The sequence below is a fragment of the Emys orbicularis genome, chromosome 1 (genome assembly GCF_028017835.1).
Source record: "Emys orbicularis isolate rEmyOrb1 chromosome 1, rEmyOrb1.hap1, whole genome shotgun sequence".
Taxonomy (NCBI): domain Eukaryota; kingdom Metazoa; phylum Chordata; order Testudines; family Emydidae; genus Emys; species Emys orbicularis.
The window spans coordinates 82595013-82619428 of record NC_088683.1 but is presented as its reverse complement, the minus strand read 5'-3'; the positions used below and the strand labels follow the sequence as shown (position 1 = coordinate 82619428).

General features: G+C 46.7%; 1 pseudogene; it reads left to right on the top strand.

Annotated features, from left to right (window-relative positions):
* Positions 1–24416, top strand: LOC135878034 (sperm flagellar protein 1-like; annotated as a pseudogene).

The following is a 24416-nucleotide window of genomic DNA, read 5'->3' as shown; positions in this document are numbered from 1 at the left end:
ATGGCGCTGGCCAGGGAGCCTGGTGCCACTGCACCTGATGTGGCACTGGCGGAGCGGGCTGTCCAGCCTGACTACCCTGGCCCATCGACTGACGATTCTGAAGGGAGGCTGGGCTGGCATATGATCGACCGCTATCCCGGGACTGGGACGAGTGGTGACATCGGGAGTGGTGCCGAACGCGAGACTGTGATCCCGGCATGGAGGAGCGGGAGCACCGTCTGTAGTGGCTGCTCCACGAATGGCTCCAATGGGCAGACCCGCGACGGCAGGGTGCTGGCGATCGACCCTGGGGCTGCAGGGGTGGTGCCGCAGCAGAGACCTCGAGCAAGACGAAGAGCGGGAACAGCATCGATGTCCATACCGTGAGGGGCTATGGTAGCTTCTCGGAGATAATGACCTCCTGTTCCGTCTGTGTTAGTCTCAGCGGGGCACTCTCTCTTCTCAAGGTCTACATTCCCTCAAAGCGTAGCGGTGCCTGGAACCCCTGCCGGTCGGTACTCAGCCAGACAACCTGGTTGGGGTTGACGGGGAACAGCGTGGACTGCAGTCACTGAACGGGAAACGGCGTTGGGAACCTTCCTTCAACCGTGAGCAGTACCATCCAGGCGGCGACTTTGGGGGTCCGAGCGGTGGCTTGCCTCTGGACCAGGGAGCTGACAATGGTGGTGCTATCGGTACCGGGAGAGACATGACGTCTCGAGCTGCCTGCAGGGCCTCCAGCATGGAGGGCACCCGAATGTGGCCACTGGCGTCCGGGGAGGTCGGCTCGGAGTGGGCTGGGCTACTCCGCTCAACTTGAGTCGGAGGCCGTGGAGGCTGATGGGGACCGAGAGCTGCCCAACACAGGTCTAGTCTCTCCTCCAGTCTTGCTCTGGTGCCTTGGCGAAGAAGACCTCTTCTTCGCTATTTTAGAGTGTCCCGTGGACAGGGAGCGATGCCAACTGCTGGAGGGCACTGTTGGGTCACTGCACACCGATGCCGCGGTGCTTGGTGCTGACTCAGAGCGGTGCAGCAGTGTTGGGGTCAGGGCCGACTCCATCAAAATGGCTCGGAGCCGAATGTCCTGCTCCTTCTTGGTGTGAGGTTTGAAGGATCTGCAAATCTTGCAGCAGTCGCTAAGATGGGTTTCCCCCAGACAGCGTAAACAGTCCGCGTGCCGATCACTCGCAGGCACAGGCTGTTTGCAAGTGTTGCACGACTTAAAGCCTGGGGCACAGAGCATGCACTTAACTAATTCTAACTAAAACTACTTTTTTTTGTTTTTGTTTTTTTAACTATAGGCACTACTAACTACAAACTAACAGTGTCCAAAGAGGGAAAGCTACAGCAGAGCTGGAGCAGAGCAGTTCTGAAGCACCTTCACTGGCGGCAAGAAGGAACTGAGGGTGCGGGGAGCGTGCAGCGCCCCTTATACCACGCCATGGTGGCGCCACTCCAGGGGTCACTAGGGGCGCTCCCCTACGGGTACTGCTAAGGGAAAAACTTCCGGCACCAGTGCATGTGGCAAGCACGCACACCTATTGTGGAATGCACATGAGCAATCACTGGAAGAACTTTGGCTTTACATTAGTTATTTGCCAGTCATCTGATACAGAAGCTAATTTAAGTGATAGGTTACATACCAGTTAGTTCTGAGATTTCATATTTGAGTTCATTCAGAACACTTGGGTGAATACCATCTGGTCCTGGTGACTTATGACTGTTTAATTTATCAATTTGTTCCAAAACTTCCTCTACTGACACCTCAATCTGGAACAGTTCCGCAGACTTGTCTCCTACAAAGAATGTCTCAGGTGTGGGAATCTCCCTCACACACTCTGCAGCAAAGACTGAGGCAAATAATTAATTAGCTTCTCCACAATTGCCTTGTGTTCCTTGAGTATTCCTTTAGTACTGTGACCATCCAGTGACCCCACTGATTGTTTGGCAGGTGGAATGCATCTGATGTACTTAAAAAAATTACTGTTAGTTATGTGTCCTTTGAGAGTTGCTCTTCAAATTCTTTTTTGGCCTGTCTAATTATATTTTTATACTTGACTTTCCAGAGTTTATGCTCCTTTCTATCTTCCTCAGCACCTCCAAAGCCCAGATACAGTGGGGTTGAAGCAGCAGTGGCAGCAAGGCAGGAGCCACAGACTACCTGGGCTGCAGGGCCCACAGGGGCCAGGCGCAGAGCAGTAGGTGCAGGCTGGGTGCCGACAGGTTGCTGCACTTGTGTCCGAAGCCCCAGCAGTGCTCACACTGCCACCAGGAGCAGCCTTGAGGCACTCAGCTCATGAGTTGTAGCTGCGATCTTACCCACACCGGAGCAAGGAGTGGCTGCAGGGCAGGAGCGCTTTTCTGGCAGCTCAACTAGGGGGCCACTTTCGGCTCCTCAGAGTCCTCGCTGACAGCCTCCCTCTCCCTCAGGCAGCCTCACCAGCCTCGTCCCCTGCTGCTTCTAACCACTCTAAGCACTCTGACAAGAGACTGTTTTAGAGCCAAATTTTTGAGGAGTAATAAAACACAGATTGAGGTCTCTTGGTGTCTAAAATAACATACCCACCTACAATTATTTTAGACAGATATATAATAGGATATGAGAAGGTCATAGGGAAGAAGAAGAAATACAGGACTAGATGAAATCTGAGTGTTTTCTTGTTATACCAAACTAGGATTGATTGCTAGAAATGTCAATCTTGGCTCTGTATGCCTGAAAAAAAGCAGTGAAAGGGTTTTCCATAAAGACTTCAAACATACTTGTTTACCTATTGCTATGTTGCTTATATGCCAACATGTTAGCTATGAACTGCTGTATGGTAAGACAAGGTGGCCCATTCAAAATGATACAGGCAATTCAGAGTTTCAGGGGGTTGGAGGTGTGTTTTACTAAACTAGACTACTTTTGAGCTTTGTCAAACACCTCCATATTATTTTCCTCTATCATGCAGATATCACTGTGGTGTTCATTAATCACACTGGGCCCAAGGTGCTTGACAGATCCTCTTTATTCAGTAAAGCAGTTCCCAACTGTCTCTTCTTCTACAGTGCCCAACCTGAGCCTTCCTGTCAATGAAGCAAACTACCTATAGGTAAGTTCCCAATACCACCATCACCACCATAATGAAACAATGCAACTGGAAATTATGTTGCAGGAAAGGACATTTCAGGGGGAAAGAGGGCAGTGCTAAGGTTGCAGTCCATGGTCTATGTTATATAGTAGTGGTAACTGGAAGGTGTATGCTTGTGAATGGAAAAGTAAAGCATATATACTGTTAGGTGGCTTAACTTTTCATTTCCTTGCTTTTGTTAATTTGCATCAGGTATGTTATATGCGTAATTATCCTAACTGTCTTCAAATGAAGATTTTTGCATATGAGTTTTAATAGCTGCCAATGTTTAGAAAGAAACAATTAGTATGTATTTCCAAATATCCTGCAAACTTAATGCAACTGCTGCTTATGAGCAAAACTATAGGCAAGAAGGGAAAACTATTGTCTGCATTTCTGCATATTATCAAGATACTTATGCTATGTATAAGTAGTACCCAGAGGCCTCAGTCAGGTTTTGGGCACCATTCTGCTGGGTGCTATTGTGACAGAATTTACCCTGTATTCATATGCTACACATTATTTTAATAATCTTTGTACAGAGTATGGCTTGTAAGGTATCATTTGAAAACTCATCATTTGCTGATCAGGATCATCCTGATAAAATGTGTGTGGCAACATTGTATGTGAAGTTATAAGATTCCACTGTATGGTGTGTGACAAAGTTCCTCCTCTATCTTGGTGGGTCCTGCGCTTATTGGCGGATTTTTGTTGCCTCAGAGATTCACCATGTGGGTTGGGGAACAGTCCAGAGACCTTCCCCTCTGGAAGAACCCACAGTCCAGGTCAATTGGGAGGTTTGGGGGGAACCCAGGCCCGCCCTCTACTCTGGGTTCCAGCCCAGGGCCCTGTGGACTGCAGCTGTCTATAGTGCCTCCTGTAACAGCTGCATGACAGCTACAACTCCCTGGGCTACTTCCCCAGGGCCTCTTCCAAACACCTTCCTTATTCTCACCACAGGACCTTCCTCCTGGTGTCTGATAATGCTTGTGCTCCTCAGTCCTCCAGCAGCACACCCTCACCCTCTCAGCTCCTTGCACCTCTTGCTCCCAGCCCCTCACACTCGCACCACAAACTGAAGTGAGCTCCTTTTAAAACCCAGGTGCCCTGATTAGCCTGCCTTAATTGATTCTAGCAGCTTCTTCTTAATTGGCTCCAGGTGTCCTAATTAGCCTGCCTGCCTTAACTGGTTCTAGCAGGTTCCTGATTACTCTAGTGCAGCCCCTGCTCTGGTCACTCAGGGAACAGAAAACTACTCATCCAGTGACCAGTATATTTGCCCTCTACCAGACTCCTGTACCCCACTGGTCTGGCTCTGTCACATATCCCTCCCCCCTGCTCAACGCCAAGGGGTTGGGCAGCTTGGGACGCCAGACAGTGCACACGTGACAAGCCATCGGCGTTGCCATGACGGCTCCCTGCTCTGTGTTGCAAACGGAACTGGAAAGGTTGGAGGGATAAGAACCATCTGCTCACCCTTGTGTTCTTCTCCTTGTTCCGCTGCATCCATTGAAGAGGGGCATGGTCAGTCACGAGGACAAATCTGCGCCCGAGCAGGTAGTAGCGCAATGTTTCCATGGCCCATTTTACAGCGAGCCATTCTCTCTCCACCATTGCATATTTTTGTTCCCTTGGAAGGAGTTTCTGACTGAGGTATAGAATTGGGTGTTCCTCCTCCCCGACCATCTGTGATAGAACGGCCCCCAACCCTACTTCCGATGCATCCGTCTGCAGGATAAACTCCTTGGTGAAATCAGGGGCTATCAGTACGGGGTTACTGCAGAGGGCAGTCCGTAGGTCTGTGAATGCTTCCTCTGCTGCGTCAGACCATCTCACCAGATCAGGTCCACAGGCTTTCACTAGGTCTGTCAGGGGGCTTGCCCTTGTGGCAAAGGGGGGGATAAATCGTCGGTAATACCCCACCACACCTAGGAACGCCCGGACTTGTTTCTTGCGACTTGGTCGGGGCCAATTTTGGATGGCCTCTAACTTGTTCACTTTGGGTTTTACCAAACCTTTTCCCACAATGTAGCCAAGGTATTTGGCCTCCGTAAACCCTACAGTGCACTTGGCAGGGTTTGCTGTAAGGCCAGCTCGCCTGAAGGTATCGAGGACTGCCTCCACTTTCTCCAGGTGGGTTTCCCAGTCTGGGGTATGAATGACCACATCGTCCAAGTAGGCAGCAGCATAACTGTTATGCGGGCGTAATAGCTTGTCCATGAGGCACTGGAAGGTAGCTGGGCCCCCATGTAGTCCAAAAGGGAGGACAGTATATTGAAAAAGACCCTCTGGTGTAGAGAACGCAGTCTTTTCCTTTGTGTCTTCTGCAAGGGGAATCTGCCAGTACCCCTTTGTCAAGTCTAGGGTAGTCAAGTACCGGGCATTACCCAGACAGTCCACTAGCTCATCTATGCAAGGTATGGGGTACGCGTCGAACTGGGATACTTCGTTTAGTCGCCGGAAGTCGTTGCAAAATCTTGTGGTGCCATCAGGTTTGGGCACCAGCACGACTGGGCTGGACCACTGACTGTGGGATTCTTCGATGATCCCCAACTCCAGCATTTTTTTTACTTCTGCTTTTATTTCCTCCCTTTTTGCCGCTGGCACCCGATAGGGCCTCATTGTTACTCTGGCCCCAGGGTTCGTGACGATGTGGTGATATGTCTCGGTCGTTCAACCCGGTTTTGTCGAGAACACATCTTGGTTCCGGAAGATCATCTCATTCTGGTGATAAATCGGGAGACACTCTCACCTGTTTGGAAGACTTGTTTTCCTGGGTTAGGTCTTTCTGGACTGTTGTGCATGCCTCTTGTGCATGCCAGGGTTTCAGAAGGTTAACGTGATAAATCTGTTCTTGTTTTCTGCATCCTGGCTGCCGCACCTTGTAGGTTACTTCCCCCACGGGTTCAACCACCTCATAGGGCCCCTGCCATTGGGCCAGAAGCTTGCTTTCTGCCGTGGGTACCAACACTATAACCCGATCCCCTGGTTGGAACTGTCGCATTTTTGCCTGGCAATTGTAATGGGTTTGCTGGGCCTCCTGTGCCTTCTCCAAATGTTCCCGTACAATAGGGGTAACCCGGGCTATCCGGTCTCGCATCTGCATTACATGCTCTATTATATTTCTCCCCTCATTGGGTTCCTCTTCCCAGATCTCTTTGGCGATATCTAGTATGCCACGGGGGTGACACCCGTATAATAACTCGAAGGGAGAAAACCCAGTTGAGGCCTGAGGTACCTCCCGGATAGCAAACATAAGGTAGGGTAGTAGGGTGTCCCAATCCTTCCCGTCCCGACTTACCACCTTCCTTATCATAGCCTTGAGGGTTCAGTTAAACCTTTCTACCAACCCATCAGTCTGCGGATGGTAGACCGAAGTTCTCAGGGTATGTATATGGAGCAGCGTACAGAGGTCCTTCATTACCTTCGACATAAATGGGGTTCCTTGGTCGGTTAATATCTCCTTCGGTAGCCCCATTCAGGCAAAGATCCCCACCAGCTCTTTGGCTATAGTTTTAGTGGCCGTGTTCCACAGGGGGACGGCTTCTGGGTAGAGAGTAGCATAGTCCAAAACAACAAGTATATATTGGTGGCCCCAAGCCGTCTTCTCCAGGGGTCCCACTAGGTCCATGGCAATTCGCTCGAAGGGGACCTCTATGATGGGAAGGGGTACTAAAGGTGCCCTCAAGTGGGGACGGGGACTGTGCAGCTGACACTCCGGGCAGGAGGCACACTACCTCTGCACTTCTTCATGTACTCCGGGCCAGAAGAACCGTCGTAGGACTCATGCCAGGGTCTTCTCTACCCCCAAATGCCCCCCAAAAAGATGACTATGAGCAAGACTTAATACAGCGTTCTGGTGTTTTTGAGGTACTAGGATCTGCTGTACCTTCTGCCCCTGTACTGGTGCAACCCGGTATAAGAGATCCTTCTTCATTATGAAGTAGGGTCTTGGTCCCTGGGTTTTCCCTTCCACGGGGACCCCATCTATTTCAGTCACCTCCTTCCTAATGTTGTCATACCTTGGGTCTTCTGCCTGGTCCCGTCCAAAATTTCCTCTCCTGGGGCTAATCTGCCCAAGATCTAGGGGCCCAGTCTCTGTTGCCTCTACTGGTTCAGAAGCATTAGGGTGGGGGTCAGACTCAGGTGCTTCTCCCTCCTGCGTGGCCTCCTTTTCAGCTGCGTGAGTCCGCCTACCTACAAGAGCGACCCTCTGGCTTTGGGTCAGTATTCGGGTTCCCAATGCCTTAGCTGCCCTTCTTTCCCTTTTTGTCTTTCTACCCTGTCTGGGAGTAGAGAACAAATCTGGGGATATTTCAGAGAAGATTGGGGGTTGACAGTCTGCTGTGGATGCCTCACCAATTTTAGGGTCCCCATCTTTCTCCAATCCCCCTACTGGGAGTAAGTTTCCAAACCCTGGGAAGTCCCTCCCTATGAGCACCGGGTATGGAAGTTTAGGGACTACACCTGCTGCTACCTCAGTAGTGTTCCCTTGGATCTCGATTTTTACTGGGATGGTGGGGTAGTAACTAACTGTCCCATGGACACATGTTATCCCCACACATTTAGCCTACAGCAGCTGACTACGCTTCATGAGCTTCCCTGAGATAAGCGTGATAGCACTCCCCGAATCATCCAGGGCCGTGGTCCCTACCCCATTTAGTTTCACTGGTCTTGTATACATATGTGGGGTTAGTGAGACCCCCACAAGGTGGATTAGGGAGCATGGATCTGCCCAGTTCCCCAAGTTACACTGCATAGGCTCCTCAGCATTGGGACACGGTGCAGCTATGTGTCCCCACTCCCCGCAGGCATAACATCTGTATGGAGCCCTAGGCGTTCCCCGGTCTCTTGGTTTGGGCAGTCTAACATCACGATCCTCTTCTCCCTCAGTGCTCCGACTCTTTGTGGCCTCTGATGGGCCTTCAGCCTCTCTCTTTTTCCACCTGGGCCCTCCTAGTGGCCCAGTCACCCGAACTTTAGGGCTTGGTGCTGCTAGTTTAACCTGGGGTGCCTCTTCCTTAACTGGTCAGGTCAGCTCCCTCGCTGTCCTTCGCCTCTCAGGGCGACGTCCTCATCATAGGTGGAGGGTTTGTTCTGGCTTACCCAGGCACGAAGGTCTGGTGGTAGTCCCCTCATGTATCGGTCGATGACCAGAACCGCTAGTATCTCTTCCGGACTCCGGGACTCTGTTTGCAACCACTTTCGTGCGAGATGGATGAGGTCATACAATTGGGACCGCGGGGTTTTGTCTTCCTGGTACCTCCAACCGTGATACTGCTGGGCCCACACTGCTGTCGTTACCCCAGATCTGGCCAGGATCTCTGCTTTCAGCTGGGGGTAGTCTGCCACAGCCTCTTCAGGCAGATCATGGTAGGCCTTCTGGGCCTCCCCACACAGGAATGGGGCAAGGATGCCAGACCACTGATCTCGAGGCCAGGCCTCTTGTAGGGCTGTCCTCTCAAAGGCCAGAAGGTATGCCTCTACATCATCCTCCCGTGTCATTTTCTGCAGCCAATGGCTGGCCCGTATGAGCCACGTCCCATCATGGCCGTGATTCAGCTCTGTAAGGGATTTTACCTGGTTTACCAGTTCCTGCAACATAGCTCGGTCTTGAGCAGCCTGGTCCATCAGCAGGCGATTAGTCTCTTGCTGCAGCCGCTCTGCCTCCTGTTGGGCGGCTGCCTGGACACGGGTAGCCTCCTGCTGGGCCGCTGTAGCTTGTATTAGTGCCCGCACTACATCATCCATTGTGGTGAAAAAAAATAAACCTTCTCCCTTTTTGTTTGTTTGTTTGTTTTGTTGTTGTTGTTGTTTTTTAAAACCACCCTCCCAAGATCCCACTGCTCACACCAGTGTGACAAAGTTCCTCCTCTACCTTGGTGGTAGAGGAACAGCCCAGAGACCTTCCCCTCTGGAAGAACCCACAGTCCAGGTCAATTGGGAGGTTTGGGTCTGTCACAGGTGTTATTACCACATGTTCCAAACTGAGGTTGAAAAACAGGTCTGTTTTAAACAAAGGAATATGTGCTCTGCTTAATTTACATTTAAGCAGTAAACAGAGTCATCAAGCAGGAAGGGAAAAAAGGAAACTCAAACAGATGAGAAAAAAACACCAGGGAACATCCTTCTACATAGACTTTTTCCACCTAGTACTTAGCTGGAAATATTATTCAAGAGGGAGACTAAAACTATAAAAAGGAGGGACAAACACCCCAAGGCTCTCCCATACATACACACACACTGCCCATCATGTTCACTGAGCCTGAAGCAACGAAGGAAGCATTTGTTGGACTCTTGGAGAAGGGGTCCTGACCTAAGAACTTTGGCCAGTAAGACTGCTGAAAGCAGGTGGTTAGAAAATAAATTATGTTAAATTCAAAGCAAAGTTAAGTTAGGCATCAGTTGTATTTTTCTTGTAACTCTTTCTGACTTTTATGCTTCATTACTTGTACTCAATTAAAATCTCTCTCTTCGTAATTAATAAACTTGTTTTATCTAATCCAGTGTGTTTAAATTTATGTGTCTGAGAAACTCTATTTGGGGTGACAAGTTGTAAGCATAGCATATTATTTCTATTAAAGAAATAACAAACTTAATATAACTTGTATTGTCCAGGAGAGGGCTGGGCAGTACGGGATATACATTTTTGGGGGAAAACTAAAACTAAGACTGGGGTATGTGTTGGGTTCATCCTGCAGTATAACCCAGACTGGTGAGAGCCAAAATGAAACCCAAGTGTGGCTAGCAGGCTGCAGTTGTACACAGACACGTAGTGTGTGGTTTGCAGGCTGGAAGGCTGTTTGTGAATGGTCCAAGTGAGAGCTACTTCAGTAAGGGCTGGTAAGGCACCCCACGTTGCAGGGCAGGAGTGACACAGCTACTCTTTAGTCTGGATTGTATCCTGGTATGTCACAGCCATACAGACATTGAAGCATTATTTGTATTTCCTTCTAATTTAGAATGTCTTCTGAACTGTCTTGCTATCTGAGCATACTGTCAGAACTTTAATAAAAATAAAATATAACAACTTGTTTTAGCATGAATATAACTACGTGTTGATATGCCTGTCTGGTACTGAAAATTTAGAAGTTGACTCACACCTGATATTTCAAATACAGTGAATTTTGTTTGCAGCAAAACTGATCCTTTTTACAATAAACATGATTAAAATTAATGATAAAAATGATTGCACAAGTTACATTCCCCAGATCAACGATAAAATGTGTTCAGAATCAAGAAGAGAAATTGTCATTAGAGGAAAACAAAACTTGGAGAAGTATTAGTGGGAGCCTTCCAAAAATGTGCTCACTAAATATAAGAAAGAAGCCTTGGAATCTCTCTGCAGATCCTTATTTTATTTTTATCTGTACACTCTGTAACGCCAATGCTACAGCTATTGCTCCATCTCGGAATTTGTTTCACTCAATTTTACCAATGATGGCAACATCTGATACATTCAGATGGAGAGCAATTCATATAAACTATTTCAATAAAAAATGCCAATATTTAATATAGTCTAGTATGGCGGCAACCCACAGATTATGATTTACCACATGGGAAACATTATATTTGTAGAGTGGTGTTTGCACATCATTACACTATACTTGGATGGATCTATATAAATAATAGATTGGTGTCAAACAAAAATGTATTTTTATTTTATGAGTGTGTGTGTGTGTGTGTGTGTGTGTGCGGGGCTCCCTGGACCCCCCTCGGGTCCCACTGTCCTTTGTGTACCCCCTCCTATGCCCCAGTCATCAGTCTTTGGTAGGAGGAGCTCTCTGCAGGCCGCTGCCCACAGGCCAGGGTTTGGCTCTTCTTCATCTCCTTCCTTTGCAAGACAGAGGGAAAGATCTAGCTTCACAATGAGTATCTTGGTAGCTTTTATGATATAATAAAATCTACTCTTTGTTGTGAATCAGAGGATACAATGAAACAGAACAATCACACACTGAAATCATCAAGGCACAGGCACAACTTCTAGGGAGTGACATTTCCCTTATCCACTTTCAATCAGGAGGGATAGTTCTCCCTACTCTAACTTTAAGACTGTGGTGGAGAGGCAGGAAAGGCATTGTCAGATTAAGCTAGCAGGTGGAGCCACTGGGAAGAGCCTAGCTTTCCTCCTGATGGCTACCCTCCTAGGAAGACAGAAGAAAAGTACCCTCCACCACAGGCCTAAAACACATGTGAGGATGCACAGAACACCCACCCACTGCTCCCTCCCCTCCTCCCAGACGCCGAATGGAGGTGTGGAGTGAGGAAAATACTGTTGGAAAGGGGACGAACACCCTTTTGGGGGAGACTGCACTCAAAGGTAGTGGAGTCACAGAACATGGAAGGGAGGACAGTGGGAGGATTTGGGGATCACAGAACAGTAGGGAAGACAGAATACTCGGGGACAAGTAGGCGCATAAAACATGGGGGTGCAGCACATGGAAGGCACCATGGATACAAAGAGAAGGAGGAGATGGGGACACAACACTGGGGGAGACACAGCACTATACACATACACATGTACACTCCAGGCAAATATAGGCATAGGCATGCACACACGCATCTGATATAAATATAGAACAGTGGGAGCTTTTGGGAAGAGGAGATCAAGCTCATGTGTGGAGCCATCTCCTTGTTCTCCCCTCAACTTCTGAACCAAAATGTACTCCACTGACCGCTTCCTACCCCTACCCCCCACAATTTTTTAAACGTGATTGCTTCTGTACACCTAAAGGCTTAAGTAAGCAAATACATAAGTATGTGCACAACTGCACTTATGTGAGTATTTGTTGACGATGGTCTTGCCTAAGGCCCCAATCATCCACTCATGCTGATGTGATTGCAGGATCAAGGTTTAAATGTGTTACTGCTCTGCAGGGAAAACTATCTTGCATTCCTGCAAAAGAGAAATTTGCCCTATCTATTGTGGTACATGGAACAGTATTGGCCACCCTGCTGATTTTATTATGACTCTAGTGATTTTGTGGTGCTTTTTAACCTGTGTCATGATAACAAGATGAAATGAACCAACTCATGAATTTTCCCTTATTCAAAATGGCCACCATCTCCTATTACTGTCAATTAGGCTGAAGCCAGCAAGATGGCTGCCATTTCCCTTCAATCTATAGCTCCCCCAACCTAGAGAGATAGTAGGGGATGGTGCGTAAAAAGCAATTGCCTCTGAGCAGCTAAAGGAAGGCAGTATTGATTGTGAGTCACAGGATATTGTTGTCTGCAGAAGGAGCTGTCACAAAAATTGGAGTTCTTCCAATACACAATTTTCACGGCTAGGCAGAGCATTATGCGAGAGCCGCATGGCTGAGGACACAGACATGCCCTGCCCGTGAGTCCTGCCTTCATGTATGGCTCTGTAGCAGAGAGAAAGTCCTGGAACAGCAGGAGGCAGGGGAGTCATGGAAGTGGTGCTTCTGGGCCCCAGGTAGAGGAGAAGTCCCAGGGCAGCAGGAGACAGAGAAGAGATGCTGCTGGGTCAAGACAGTAATAGGAAATAGATGGCAGTTCCCCTATCTTGGGGTAGGGGGGCATCTCCAGCTGAGCAGCCAAGGAGAGGCATGCATTTTATGTGCATTATAGGTTGACGTTTCAACCTGAAATTATCATGCACACATTAGCAGCGAATACTGGCAAGTTAAAGAAAAAAAGGCCAGACTAAAACACCTGATTTGATTTTTTTTTAATCTCATGATTTTTGAGGGTCTGACTCATGATTCTTGATGTTGACAATACTGTTGTAACCATGTCTGAAACCACAACTGCAGCAAAACAGTTGTCATATTTTAAAGAAAAGTCCATTGTAAACAGCCTAGTACAGAAGTAGTGTCTATTAGCCAGGATGGGCAGGGATGCAGTAGCGTAGCTGGGGGGGGAGCAGGGGGAGCGGCTGCTCCCCCTGAGCACATTCTCTAAAAGTGGCGCCTTTTTAATTTTTTAAAGGGTGGAGCGACAAAATAACACACGACAAAAAAGCGCCGACAAAAGAACGTCCGTGCAGCCAGCACTGGGCTCCGGAGCTGGGTTTTGCGTGTGGCCACCGACTGGCTCTTGGCTCCGCACCGCCCTCCCACATCTGGAGGTTGCTTGGCTCCCCGGCAATGATGATGATGAGGAGGCTCCCGCCCGCCTGCAGCTGCCCAGCTTGCTAAGCCGAGTCCCACTTGGCACACGCCGCTGAGGCAGGGGTGGGCTCTGCTGGCGCAGGGAAAGGGCCGGCGGCAGGCATAGCTCCCCAGCGCAGCGGGGGGGGGGGGGGAGGAGAGAGGGGGCTGAGGAGCAGCAGGCTCATGGAGGCAGCTCGCCACTGTTGCAGATTGTTGAGGAATTGATTGGGATTGAGTGCTCAGGACCGGGCGAGGACTGACGTTAACTGCTCCTAATGGCCCCCCTCCATCGCCTTCTCCTGCCTTAGCCCGGTCCCCCTGCAGAGTGCAGGAGTCCCAGGCCACCTCCTGGGGCACTGAACGGTGTTGTTTCCCCAGGATAGTTTTCTCCAGGAGCCACGAGTGTGTGTTGTCCTGGAAATAGCGCTGTACGCATCTCGTGGCGCGGGCGGGCTGTGCTTTGCCTTGGGCAGTGCCTGGGTGCCCGGCTGGCTGGGAGCTGTGCAGGTGATGGGCTACAGGGAGGGGTGGCTCAGATTGGGGGACAAAGAAGACCCGATGGGTTTTTATTTTATTTTTTCTTCCCCCCCTTTCTGGCTTCCTAGGCAAGGCACCGCATCTGGCTGCTGGGTTTGTGGATGTTCTCCTGCAAAATGCCAGCTGTGCAAACCCTTCCGTGGCTGGATCATTCTTGTGTTTTTATTTTAAGTACAAAATAAATATGTATAACAAATTTAAAAGTATGTAATTAGTAATTTGATATGTCGGGTGGCTCCTTTTTTGTGTGTTCACTCCCCTTGATGTTAGAACCTGACTACGCCACTGCAGGGATGGTCAATGGCTATTAGCCAGGATGGGCAGGGATGGTGTCCCTAGCCTCTGTTTGCCAGAAGCTTGGAATGGGCGACAAGGGATGGATCACTTGATGATTACCTGTTCTGTTGATTCCCTCTGGGGCACCTGGCATTGCCCACTGGCGGAAGACAGGATACTGGGCTACATGGACCTTTGGTCTGACCCAGTATGGCTATTCTTATGTTCTTAAGTAGCAACAAACACTTGTTTTGCTTAAACTTTCATCAGTAAATTCAAATGGCTGACCTGTATACCATGATCATGCGGTTAGGAAATTTTAATATAGCCAGATTTGATATACTGTGTAGTCAGAGGTTGCATAAATCATCAAGGGACATTTATTTATTCACCAGAAATATTTCAGTAGAAACACTGATATTTAAACTTAGTTATTTTGAATGAAGTATGCTGGATTAATAAAATATATCTTTCTTAAATGTATTGTTCTGAGATTGCAAGAAGCTATGCCAGCAATAAATAATGTCAACCATATGCATATATGGAAATTCATCCAGGATTTCTAGTGGTGGTAATTGTTAAATTCCATTGTTTTACTAGAAATGACATACAATTGTTGAAATAATGTGATGACAGTCACTGATAACCTAGAATCTACAGTTTGACAAAAGAAAAAATCCATGCTAATACATTAAATCCAGTGTGTTTCTGCTGCTAGGCTTGCATTAATGCTTGCTAATTTGCAAAATATGAGTTCTATCACTGTGGTGTGTACTTTTCAAGTATAATTTGCTTCAAGCATACATTTAGTTTTGTCTCTCTGCTAATACATAAACCAAGAAACATCCCAAACAACAATATCCAAAACAAATAGCATGTTAATCTGAATATTATTATTGGTCAAATATTTTGTATATGGTTTTCTTGTCTGTGGAGGGATGGAATTTTAAACATCCTAACTAAAGACTTGAAGATCAACCCACATTTTCCTGGTCTATAATCCCTAATCTAGACTGTGTATCATAGCCAACACACAGTCACACAGTTTTGGATGGGACTCCCTTTGTGGCCACTATTACCCTTCCTTTAGGGCCTGAATCTGCCACCTTTACTCACACTGAGTGATACTCTACCCTAAGTGTGGCACAATCTAGCTCTGAGGCAGGAAGAGCAATTGCTGATAAGCAACACAAAGGGTTACCCTCATTTCAAACTGAGTGCCCTGCCTCTGCAACAGCCCTAGACAGATCTTGATTAGAGATTAAACCCAGTGATACAATATAACATCATAGCAATCAATTGCTCTATAGGTATTGATAATAGATAACTTTACAGACAGATCTCATATATGGAAAACCCAGCCCTCTGAGTAGTTATTGGTGTGATTTGCATAACCGCTCCATAATTATTTCTCACTTACCATATAGTAACCAGATCCATTAGCTCACAGTCATTATTGCTGTATAGTAAATCCCAGTAATGATATTATGAATAAACACATTTTACTATTCCTACTGGATCTTAGAATTACTGTGTTCTGTCTCCTGTACTCAGGTTGCAAAGTTTCTTATTCCCTTCAGCAGAAAATTCCATGTAAGAAGAAAAAATGTAACACCCGGCCCATCTCAACAAATAGGAGACTATATATTTTAAAAAAAAAAGCTTTTAAACCCTTTCATGTACTTTCTTCCTTTTCCTTTCCATGTCCCCTTTATTTCCCTACTGGTTCACTGTCCTCCATACAGGCTCTTGTCCCTAGAATAACTGTGATGTGAAAATGTGCTACTACCATAGAAACAAGAGAAAGGAAAAAACAGGGGAAACAAAACAGGAGCTAAACATACTTAGCAGACCACAACATTCAGATACATTATGACCACCGTAAGGCTGCAGCTACTTGTCCCTCCCAAAATTAAAGGACCACAAACGAGCTGTCAAGGCTGCTTCCCCACTTTGAACTTCAGGGTACAAATGTGGGGGCCTGCATGAAAACTTCTAAGCTTAACTACCAGCTTAGATCTGGTCCGCTGCCACCATTCCCAAAGCTAATTCCCTTCCCTGGGAAGCCTTGAGAAACCTTTCACCAATTCCCTGGTGAATACAGATCCAAACCCCTTGGATCTTAAAACAAGGAGAAATTAACCATCCCCCCTCCTTCCTTCCACCAACTCCTGGTGAATACAGTTCCAACCCCCTTGGATCTTAAAACAAGGAGAAATTAACCATCCCCCCTTCTTTCTCCCACCAACTCCTGGTGAATATAGATCCAACCCCCTTGGATCTAAAACAAGGAAAAATCAATCAGGTTCTTAAAAAGAAGGCTTTTAATTAAAGAAAAAGGTAAAAATCATCTCTGTAAAATCAGTATGGAAAATAACTTTACAGGGTAATCAAACTTAAAGAGCTCAGAGGACTCCCCTCTAGCCTCAGGTTCAAAATACAGCAAACAGAGATAAACACTCTAGTAAAAGGTACATTTACAAGTTTTCCTTTGTTTTCTCAACTAACACGCCTTGCCTGGCTGTTACAAGTTTGAAATATGAGAGACTTGTTTAGAAAGATGTGGAGAACCTGGATTGATGTCTGGTCCCTCTCAGTCCCAAGAGCGAACAACCCCTAAACAAAGAGCACAAACAAAAGCCTTTCCCCCCCCCCCCACCAAGATTTGAAAGTATCTTGTCCCCTTATTGGTCCTTTGGGTCAGGTGTCAGCCAGGTTACCCGAGCTTCTTAACCCTTTACAGGTAAAAGGATTTTGGAGTCTCTGGCCAGGAGGGATTTTATCGTACTGTACACAGGAGAGCTGTTACCCTTCCCTTTATAGTTATGACACGAGCATGTTTGGAAAACCTCATATAAGAGGTTCATCCCAGAGGAGTTCAACAGTAATTAGGCACTTGTTGAGTAAATGGGGTTTAAAGTTTAAGTACTTTCCTAATGACAATGGAGCTGGGTGGAAGGCATCCAAAGGATTTTAGAGCTGATGCCCAGTATATTTGAGATAGCTGTGTTCTCTTGTTTTCCCTTGTTATTAGGTAACTCAAACAAAACAGCTGTTTTCTGCACTTTAAGTTTATTCGTCATTGCATAGATGGGAGTTGTTTATATTGTTCCTAGTAGAAGGATCACAGACCAGCTCTGCCAATTTTATGCTCACAATGTCAACAAACAAGCTGTTGTAATTCAGGGGAAAAGAGACTGCAAGGAGGGAAGAGGATGAGGTGGCAAACATTCACATAAGAAAAATAAGGAGTTTGAGAGGAGAAGATGGGAGGAACTAGAAAATTGATGGAAAGAACAAACTGTTTTTAAACCTTTAATAAAATAAAAAAATTGATTGGTCAGTAGTTAACAGCCCGTTCTGTGGTTTGTAGAGTTTTATTTTTTAATTTAAAAACTGAGTATTTAGGAAAAATTTGCAGTGCAACACTAGAAATGAGGAAAAATTGAACATAATGCTAGACATGGGAATGTGTTAATTTGTCAATAAAATAAAATGAAGCAGAGAAAATTATGCAAAAATGCTTTTGCATTTGTTTCAGATTAATTCACTCCAGTATTTTTTATGCCTGTTTAGCATTTATGTTCCATGAATATTACAGCAAATTCATTTATCAGGAGTGTTCATGGAAACAGCAAATGCTAAAAAATATCCATGGACAGTGAATCTAACATTTAAAAATGTGAATATTTGCACAGGAACCCTGATTCTAAGTGCTGTGTTAGGGAACAGAAATGCACTGTGCAGGGCCAGATTAACCTATTGTGGGCCTGGCGCCAAACTTATTTGGGGGCCCCTGTAACAGGGTTCATGCTATGCCCTTGGACATTCAGCCCCTGGGCCTCCCTCTTCAATGAGTCAGGGACACTTCAGTCTGGTGCAACATCCGAGCCCTTTATTCTCAAAAGGTTTCCCACCACCAGTTCCCAACTATATACAGGCTTCACAGCTACTTTGCCTACAACAGGCCTGGCCAGAAACAGACTAGGGGGCTGGGGCTCGGGCTCCGCTCCACTTCCCTTTCTCTGGCTTCCCCTCAGCCTTTATAGCTCTGGGCTAATGAGGCTGGCAGGTGCCCGTTACCAGGCAGGCACAGGGCTATTCACTCAGCCCCAATCCATTCCCCTAGATTGGGGCTGGAGTGGCAGGAGCTGATTAAGAGCTTCTCCACCAGCACCCTGCCACAGCCCCCATGTGGGCAATGGAGCATGGCATCAGGGGGTTGGTCCCCGGAGCGAGGGGCCGGCCAGGGGCATGGTAGGGGCAGCCCTGCTCCGCCCAGTGCGAGGGCACTATTTATAAACCGGCAGTTGCCAGATGCACAATGGCCCGCCCGGCCCTGTGCTGCCAGCATGCCCCTTTCCCTTGGGAGTGGGCCATGCCAGGCTACCCCCCCTGCCCAACACCGGAACACCCCCCCCCGCCCAATTCCCTATAGCTAGAGCCCCCTCGGACCTGCTATGCCCAGCGCCTCCCCCACACCACCACCCCTGCCCAGCACCCCCTGCTCACAGCCCCACCACAACTGCCAAGCACCCCACACAGAACCCCCACTCCCTAGTGCCCCAACACACACAGATTTTCCCCATCCCCTCACAGCCAGCATCCCCCCAACCCCCAGAGACCCACTCCCCCACGCCCTGCATCCCGGTCACACTCACTGGCTCTCTGGGAGGAGACTGTGTCTGCCGGGCTGAGGTTGGTGCAGCCAGGGCTGGTCCCTCAGGACCCACTTGTCTGGAGGGGCCCAGCCAAGCCCCCCACACTGTTCCCCCCCCCAACTAGCTGAGACTGGCCAGGCTTCTGCACCAGTCCCAAGTGGCTCAGCTCTGGGGAGACAGGTGGGGCCCCACAGGTGGTGGGAAGCAGAGACTGCCCAGAGCCGGAGGTGCACTGGGCTCCAGCCAGGAGGCAGAGAGAAGCTGGTGGGTGGAGCCAAGGGATGGAGAGGAGCCGTTGGCCGGCCAGTGGGCAGGCCGAGAAGAGCAAGTGGTGGGCGGGGTGGGGAGCCAGCAGGCTGGCGGGGTGTCAGGGCACAGTGCAAGCAGGGCAGGCCGGGGCCCCTTCTGAGCATGGGCCCGGCTCCATGGCACCACTGTAAACCCAGCACTGGCACTATGTAATATGTATCCTATTAAAGCTCACCAATAGGGCTCATCTTTCAATTCTGAATACCTGCAATCAACAAAGTACCTATTATTAGGATAATGATTCTCAATAGTCCATTCTGCCTCTCATGTGATTTTACATGGCATCTGAATTTCCTACCCATTTATTTTTACATGACAGCTTTCTTCTTCTCCATTTCATTTGTGCATTTAAAAAAAAATTATTCTGTGAATGTGCTGAATGTTTGAACAGTGTACTGATCATTGCATGCTTGCTTTGGAAAAGGATTGTATTCAATGTCTTCTTTTGTACTTGTTTTATCAATTGTTTACTTTTGTAGATTAATTTAATAAGATTTTTTCCTATTTTATATCACTTTTAAACAAAGCAGTAATTGTGTGCCTTTCATATCACTGGAATTCAATAATGTTTGGCAGTTTATTTCATATACTTTTGCTTCCTCCATTCCCTCAATTACCTACACTTTCCTACACAATATATTCATGCCTTCATTGTCTGCTAATGAAAGGGTACATACTTAAACAATTCCAGAGAAGTCTTTAAAAGCCACCAGAACTGGCACAGGCAGATATGCCTTTTGATATTCTTAGAACTGATAATCAGAAATGCACCCACGCACTAAAAACTGTAACTATGCAAATTGAGAAGAGGAGTTGGTGTAAAACCACTACACATACAACCCCCCCACCCCCACCCCCTCACATTACCCCTGAATTTGGTTTGAGCTGGGGAAAAATGACAAATACAAGTAACAATCAATAGTCAACATGCAAAGAAACTCCCTTTCAGTAAATATAGTCAACTCTCACAGCAGACCTACTAATTTTTTGGAAGCAGTGCATTTTCTCATCTTCAAAATTTTTTGTTGATAATAATCTCATGCAACAAAATTATAGGACTGTGCTTACAATTGCAGATCAAATAAAGGTGAGAATGTACTTAGGAATGTATTTCAAAATCAAAATTGTTACTACTCTTTTTGTGTAAAACATCCTGTAATTGTTGCACTTCCTTCCCCATCTACCCCTATTGTTTGTGGATGAATGAACATATAATTAAAAGTACACAGCTAACATAATTTTAAAAGGTAACACCCTAGAACTGAACATACTGGTACATAGGAACCAAAAATGCATGTTGAGTAACTGTGGTTAGTATGATCAGCTTGCATTATTTTAATACTCAGATAAATTTATTTTAGCTGATATTTTTCTAACTCTTAGTACAAAAATGTGAATTCTAGGTAAAGAATGGAGGCCATTATCTATAATGGGGAAAGTTACAAAAGCTTTCCACCACTGTTTGGTGAGAACACCAGCATTCATGAGACTGGTGACATTTCACCACTGTAAGGGTCTGTCTATGCACAAAAAATGTACCACTCTAACTATACTGATATATAATTAATTAAAGCAGTACAATTAATCTGGTGTAGATGCAGTTACATAAAGGTGCTTATACCACACCTTTATACAGGTATGACTGCATAAACACTAGAGTTATACCAGTGTAACTACATTGGTAAGAAAAAATGACACCCGTAGTTATAACTGTACAAAATCTCTGTGCAGACCGTGCCTTAGTTAAGCCTTCTTTTCAACAGGTTTAGCTAAGAAGGAGCCTTGTCTACACTAGGGCTCACACTGATTCTAACATTGGTTTCAGATGAACTGGTGGGAATGTTTTTGTAAACTTCTTCAATGTAGACAAGGCTAGAGATGCTGCTCTAGAATAATTACAAAACACCCAGGGCACAACTTATTAATAACTGCGCAATCCTTAAAGGATAGGGTAAAAAGGCATCCTCTGGGAGAAATCTGAATTTGAAAGGGTATTCTTACTGGTATGTCTGAATCAGGAGAAATTTAATTCATTTTATTTCTAGACAATACTGACCTGATTTTCAGAGACACTGATTACCTGCAATTCCCGTTGGCTTCGGAAAGCGAAGCCATATGCTTATTAAATTAAATCTAACACTGTGTGTAAACTGGACAAAGGATGATGTAAGCAACAAAGTCTAATGCAGACATTAGACTCTTGGACTTTATAAGCCTATAAACTAAGGGCTGGATTCTCAAGTTCTTGGCGCTCTATTCTAGCAGTGCAAAGTGCAGTTATCAATAAAATATTATTGTGTTTAAGGACCACTGAATTGAACATCTGACCTGTAGAATCACAAGAATACAAAATCTGTCAGTGCTTCCATGTAGAACAATAGCTATTAACAATTTAGTAATATCACTATTGAAGGAACCAGCTAAATAGTAAGGACCTTTCCGTATGTATGTTTATAAAGTACTTAACATGCTTTTGACCTTATAGCAATAAATAGCTTCCCTCCTTATGATGGAATATCAACTCAAGTTCAAGGTCTCTGTCCTTATCTTCAAGGTGCTCCACTAAAATTTCTGTGTAGCGTGTCCTTGCTCTTATGGGTCTTTTGGGAGGAAGTCCCCTTCTGAAAGTGTGACTATGTCTTTCATGGGTGGAGCGATTACTGTACCAATGTGAGAGCTCAAAAACTAATTCCTTTTTTTTTGTTTTTATGTAAAATTTTAGTTTAATATTTGGTTTTAACCAGAAGTCCCCATTTCAATCTAATGATGTCTTCAAAGGAGGCATGTATGGGAAACCCTGTATCTAATAATGCTCGAAGGGCAAGATATTTTAAATAATTCCTTGAAAACCACTCGTTTCCTGTCCTGGGAGGGTCATGCAGGGTTTTGTTTGGTGCAGTACTTTCCTTGGCTGTTTACAGAAGGTATTATTCATCCTGGCCTAGGGACCATGCAGCTGAGAAGGGTGAAAGGTAGAAATACTTTGGTTGCGGGAACAGCCTGCTAAATAGCCCCAGAAGCGTGAAATGACACATGCCTGGTCCCCAGCAATGCTAGCACCCATGTGTGTGCTTTGGGAGAGGTTTAGTACCACTCAGGGCTTTACTCAGTAAATCAGGAGTCATCATGAACATGGGAAGAGATTCCTACTTACCTCCCTATCCCCAGATGGTAGACCTTCGTGGCACACTCCTGGGCCTCTGTTCTGGGCACAGACTGCCTGAGGCCCTCCAGACACTTTCATGTGGAGCCAGCTTGGGGAGAGACCCTCTTCCCTCCTTTCAAACTCGGAGCCCTCTTTCCTTCAGCTGAAAAGCCTGACAGGCACAATTCCCATTACACTGCAGCCTGACACAGGGCTTCACAGGAATAACAGGCTTCTCTCATGCCCAGAGATGCTGCAGGGTGGGGGAGGGGCGGAGAGCAGGACAGAGCACTGTGAGAGCCTGTGTGAGGATAAAAGCCCCAGCTCACACTCCCTCCGGGAGGGAAGGCAGTGGAGAAAGGTGTGAAAGCCTGATTTGTCTCACATTTATTCATTAATCATATGAACTGCTGCCTTACAAAGGGAACACTTGCTTTTGCTTTTTTGGGAACCAGAGTCTCTGAAGCTCGCCAGACTCTGGTAACTCTGAGCTTGCTGTGAGGAGTTTCTCTCTCCATTGGGATCCTCCCGCTCTTGGTGAACCCTTTGCATGATGGGGTTGCAGCTTCAGGCTGGGGTCAAGGCCTTGGCACAAACATCTGCCTCAAAGCTCTGTACCCTGGCAGTGCGATAGTCTGTGGCCTACCACTGCAGGGCAGAGCTTGTCCTCTCAAGCCCGTTCCCTGGATAGGGTGACCAGATAGCAAGTGTAAAAAATCGGGACAGGTGGTGGTGGGGTAATAGGTGCCTATATAAGAAGAAGCGCTCCAAATTGGGACTGTCCCTAGAAAATCGGGACATCTGGTCACCCTATCCCTGGCAAAGCAAGCATTGGTGGTTTGTGGGAGCAGAGCATACCCCCCCTCTGAGGCTACTGAATAGCTGCCTATAGCTCTTCTTGGACTTGGCTGGATTCTTGCAGGGTTTCTTTGCTGCTTCAGGAGGGTGAGGGATGAGGGAGTCTGGCTTACACCAGAGGAACCAGAGGGTTAGAGTCTCAATGCACCAGTGATTCCTTACCTCAGGAGTGAGAGAGGAGCTAGAAGTTGAAGTCACTATGGAATGAAAACAATTTCACAATTAAAGTTATAAAACAAAAGGGCTGGGAAGAATTGAACCACCAACTTGTGCCATCACAAGAGGTAGAAATTCTGGTGGTCTGAGTTGAAGGGTGGGGCTTAGCCCTGAAGCCTCCAGTAACAACACTGGACTGCCTCCTAATTCCATGGGTGAGAGGCCTTACCCATTTGTGATGAACAAGGGCAGAAACTGTGCATCAGAAAGCCCTTTCAGATGGCACTGGGGTTTTTATGTATGCACAGGGTCCCATAGAGAAGAAGTTTTGCTTGGATGGTATGAGCATATCCACTGCTAATAAGGCAACTGCTGGATCACAGTTGCCATGGTGCTAAGTTCTATGAAAACTATACAGCTGCCAGCAGAGCATGGGGTAAGATGGCTATCCCCCCAAGGCCGGGGGGGGTGGGGTAAACAAGTCTGTCTTGGGCCTGATTGGCTGCCCTATGCTGCAGTGCTAATGGCAAACAGGAAGCCACCATTCTATCCTGACCCAAGAAGAATATCACTCAGGACTTCAGCAACAGAGAGCTAGATGCAGAAATGGCAGAAATGCACAAACATCCCAGATAATTCAGTGCAACAGAAACTCTCCAGCTGGGACCATCTCAACAGGAAAGTGCTGAACAAGCTAAACTTCTCCATCCCAGAAGACATGATTTGGAAGATTATATAGTGCATGTCTGGTGTGGTGAAGCTGGTGTTAATTCCACTGTGACAGAAAATAATAGTATCAGAGGGATAGCCGTGTTAGTCTGGATCTGTAAAAAGCAACGGAGAGTCCTGTGGCACCTTTAAGACTAACAGATGTATTGGAGCATAAGCTTTCGTGGGTGAATACCTACTTCGTCAGACGCATAATAGATAAGCAAAATCAGAGCAAGATGGTGTCTGGTTCATAACTGGAGCTGGGTATGTACTTGGCATTGGATGAGAACAATCATATGGAAACAGGATATTCTAGAAAGCCAAAGACCAATGCAGCAAGGATCTATGTCCAGGAGTCCCCAAGAACTAAAAAAACGAACAAAGGCCAACAAGGCTATGCCCAAGGTTGTAGGAGTATGCCAGCTTTTGCATTCAGTTAGCAGAGAGGGGTCTGGTTCTGCTGACTTTACAGGAGACCATTCAGATCCTGCAGATGAAAGTGTAGAGGATGGAACACCTGCTTTATGTGAAAATATTCAGACTGATAACCTCATGA